This window comes from Pristiophorus japonicus, chromosome 7 (assembly GCF_044704955.1).
Source record: "Pristiophorus japonicus isolate sPriJap1 chromosome 7, sPriJap1.hap1, whole genome shotgun sequence".
NCBI classification, from domain to species: Eukaryota; Metazoa; Chordata; class Chondrichthyes; family Pristiophoridae; genus Pristiophorus; species Pristiophorus japonicus.
The window spans coordinates 26158349-26162838 of record NC_091983.1 but is presented as its reverse complement, the minus strand read 5'-3'; the positions used below and the strand labels follow the sequence as shown (position 1 = coordinate 26162838).

General features: G+C 51.2%; 1 pseudogene; it reads right to left on the bottom strand.

Moving 5' to 3' along the window:
- Positions 1–1206: 1206 nt before the first annotated feature.
- Positions 1207–1433, bottom strand: LOC139267648 (U2 spliceosomal RNA; annotated as a pseudogene).
- Positions 1434–4490: the final 3057 nt, after the last annotated feature.

The following is a 4490-nucleotide window of genomic DNA, read 5'->3' as shown; positions in this document are numbered from 1 at the left end:
CTTCACCCAGAGAGTGGTGAACCTGTGGAATTCTCTACCACAAAAAGTTGTTGAGGCCAATTCACTAAATATATTCAAAAAGGAGTTAGATGTAGTCCTTACTACTAGGGGGATCAAGGGGTATGGCGAGAAAACAGGAATGGGGTACTGAAGTTGCATGTTCAGCCATGAACTCATTGAATGGCGGTGCAGGCTCGAAGGGCCAAATGGCCTACTCCTGCACCTATTTTCTATGTTTCTATGTTTCTATGCTAGATCTGTTCTCAATCTATTCCATTTAGCACGGTGGTAGTGCCACACAACACGATGGAGGGTGTCCTCAGTTTGAAGACGGGACTTCATCTCCACAATGACTGTGGTGATCACTGCTATCAATGCTGTCCTGGACAGATGCACCTGTAACAAGTAGATTGTTGAGGACGCGGTCAAGTCGGTTTCTCACCACCACTCTACTGCAGACCCAGTCTGGCAAATATGTCCTTCAGGACTTGACCAGCTCAGTCAGTAGTGGTGGTCCCTAGCCACTCTTGGTGCTGGACATTGAAGTCCCCCACCCAGAATACATTCTGTGCCCTTGCTACCCTCAGAGCTTCTTCCAAATGGTGTCCAACAAGGAGGAGCACTCATTCATCAGCTGAGGGAGGGCGGTAAGTGGTATTCAGCAGGAGATGGTCATAAACTCATGGGCTGCCAGTGCTCACTTTGGCAATATGGCTCACCCACAGATTTACCAGCACAGAAACAGGCCATTTGGCCCATCTAGCTTGTGCCGGAGTTAATGCTACACACGAGCCTCCTCCTACCCCTCTTCATCTTCCCCTATCAGTATATTGTTCTATTCCTTTCTACTTCATGCGTTTATCTAGCTTTCCCTTAAATGGACCCATGGTATTCACCTCAACTACTCCAGGTGGTGTTAGCTCTGAAGGCTGAACTGCCTTCTGTATGTAAAAATGGCAAAGGTGCTTCAGCATTAATACAAGTGGCTCAGCAAGCCAGGGACGGGGCACCCAGGGTCTCCCGCGCAGTAGTCCAGTTTTGTGTAGGGGTTCATCACTGCAAGAGAGTTTTTTTTTTTTTTTTTTTTTTTTTTTAAATTCATGTCCAATCGTTATCCAATCGTTACAATTCTTTGTCAAACGCCAGAGGTCACCCTGCACCAGTCAAGGATCACTCTGCGCCAATGCTCTTAGCCAAAAGGCCTAGAGCCACTGCACCGTTCCTGGAAGTACTGCAATACCAGGTTCGTGCCATGGAGGTGGATGGGTCAGGTCCCCCACACACCTCCGTGGAGGTGGATGGGTCACCAATCCCACCCACCTCCTGTTTACAAAAATGTAAGCATATACCTTCCTGACCAGGGAGGAACCACCCGGACGTCATGGTGGCTGGTCAGGTTAGTTATGCAGATCTTAGCCAAAAGGCCGAGAGAGTTCCTTTACTGCAAGAGAGTTCCTTTACCCACAGGGGCCAGGAGGCCCTCCAGAAAGTAAGATGTGGGCCCAGATCACCGAGGCCGTCAGTGTTGACTACACCACATGGTACCAGTGGCCAAAGAAGCTTCATGACCTCAGACCAGTGGTCAAGGTCAGTGAATACATCTTCAGCAGCCGTCTCTTACCAACTGTACCTCTAGCCTCACACACTGCTCATTGCATGGCTCCTCACCCCCGCAATCACTCACCTATGAACAATCTGTACCAATTGTTGTGTATGTATAACATAAGTATACTCCCTGTACACTCAATGTACAGTTATATAAGACGACTGGATGTACCTTCACACTGTATACGCTATGCTTGTACCACCAGAGGGTGCAACTGGTGGAGACCTAGTGGTCACCTGTACACTGCAGGTAACCAGGTATAAAAGGGAGCTCACCATGCTGTACCCTCACTCAGGAGTTGTAATAAATCGACTAAGGTCAACACAGTTCAAGTACAATATTTTGCCTCATGGAGTCATTACTAGAGTGCTTATAGACATAATAACTGGCGACGAGATTACGAATTTCCACGCGAAAATGGCTAACTTTGACACGTTTCAACAATTCGCCAATGGAGACGGTTGGGAGGCCTTTGTGGAAAAGCTCGACCACTTTTTTATTCTGAACGACCTGATGGGAGACGACCCGACCTTGCTGGTTGATAAACGCAGAGCTATCCTGCTCACAGTTGTGGGCCCACCATCTATGGCTTCGTCAGGGACTTGCTAGCCCCAGCGAAGGCAACGACCAAAACATATGAGGAGCTCGTAACGCTGATACAGGAACAATTCAAACCGAAAGAGAGCATCCTCACAGCCAGACATCGGTTCTACACCCACCGGCGGCCCGAAGGCCAAGAAATCGCAAAATATGCTGCAGACTTCAGACGATTGGCTGCACCGTGTGATTTTGGCGACCACCTCGCCGAAGCGCTGCGGGACATCTTTGTTATCTGAATTGGCCACGAGGGCCTCCTCCACAAGCTGCTGTCTGCAGATACCATAGTCACCCTGCAGAAGGCAATTAATGTGAGCCAGGCATTCATGATCTCGGCCTGCGATTCCAAGCGGATGAATCACCCCCAGGACCCTAACCCGGCAAGTACTGTGACCCGACTGGTGCCTTTTAGAGGCAGGGCTGCTGCACGCAGTCTCTCTCAGGGGAGAGAGAACTGAACCCCGAGTGCAGCAACCCTGAGTCCGCCACTTGGGGCCAACCGGCTAACCCCATGCTGGCGCTGTGGAGGAAATCACAGGGCCCTCCAGTGCCGCTATAAAGACTATACATGCAAAGGATGAACACGAAGGGCCATCTCCAGCGAATGTGCAAGAGAAATCATACTCATCGAGTCGATGAAGAGTTGGCCGATCATCCGGACTCCAGCAACGATGAAGAGAGAGTCCATGAGGCAGCTCAGCCCCACGATGAGATGTACGGAGTGTTTTCCTGCACCACTGAGAGTTCCCTGTTTAAAATGGAAGTTGAAATCAACGGTGTTCCAGTCACGATGGAGGTGGACACAGGGGCGAGCCAATCGCTGATGAATCAGGCAGCCTTTGAGAAAATCTGGGACAATCCAATCGAATGACCTAAAATAATCCCGATCCAGCTGCTCACCTATACAAATGACACCATCCTAGTCATTGGCAGCGTGGATGTCCAGGTGTCCCATGATGGTGCGATGCACAAGTTACCTTTGTGGATTGTTGCTTGTGATGGTCCAACGCTATTAGGAAGAAGATGGATGAAAAAGATCCGTCGGAGCTGGGAAAATCTCCAACCTCCAGAGATCAACATCCTCCCGCAGCCCCGAAGTTGGATCCAGCACAGCACCTGAAAAACCAACCGCCCAACTCGACTGCGTAGAGATGACCCAGACCGCTCAACCCAACTGCGAGATGCTCCAGCCCAATCGACCCGACCTCACCTTCCAGCTCCAGTGGCAGGACACCGGAGGAAGAAAATCGGCGCAGAAGGCAACGTCCCTGCTTCCACGGCAGAACTTGGGGAGAAAAGGATCACCGCAGCCTATCTCATGGAGAGAAAGAAGATGGCGCCCGAAGTCCTGAAGCATGAAGCGCCTGAAGTCAAGATGGCGGCGGCCAGACCACGAGGGTCAGCGCTGATGGAGCAACAGGTGATGCCGAGCACGAACCGGATTGGGGTAAAGATTGCAAGGCCCTCTTAAAGGAGACCGGCAACCCATCACAATTAAAGGGACAGTTCCACCCTTTATACTGCGATGAAGGTAATACATATGTAAAAGATGTAACTGACAATTTCAAGTTTGTAAATGTAACTAACCATGATAAGTCGGGCGATTGCGGTCAGAGCCAATGTATTGTGAGAGTAAACGAAGTGATGATGTGCGATGCCGGGATTTACATGCATGCCGACAAAACCAAGGGCAACCTCCCGTTGGAAGCACCCAGGTCCAGCGGGCTACCCGATCATGTAGCCTGCGCCTCCAGGACCAATGTGATGCCCCATGGAGCGTGACCACACACAGAGGGGACATACCAGCTGTAGGGGCAGCGATCAGCGGACGGCAAAGGCACCACCACCGGTACCCTGCCCCTGATCGGCTCTACCTCTCTGGCCACCAAGGCCAGTACCGGGAGCAAGAGACTAGCACCCTCCAGCTTTCCCAACGGGACCTGGGATGACCAGGCTCCCACTAGCAAAGAGACACCACAGCCCTCAAAGGAGGACAGGGAGACCACACACTCCTGTGGCCCTGCCCACCATTAGGCAATGGCAAAGGCCCTGAGACTCAGCCAGATAAGCGATCCAAGCCCACCCAGCTGGCAGGGGGCGCAGCGCCGCCATCAGTCACTCAGAGCGTCTATGTCGCTCAGACACAGTCTGGTCACTCTGAAACTAGCGTCCTCACCCACCTGCACCTACACAACCCAGGGGCAAGACTGTGATACCACGTATGTACCTTACCTGTAAAATGTACTCGTTCCACTACTGCAGAACCCAAACAGTGATGTAATTAATC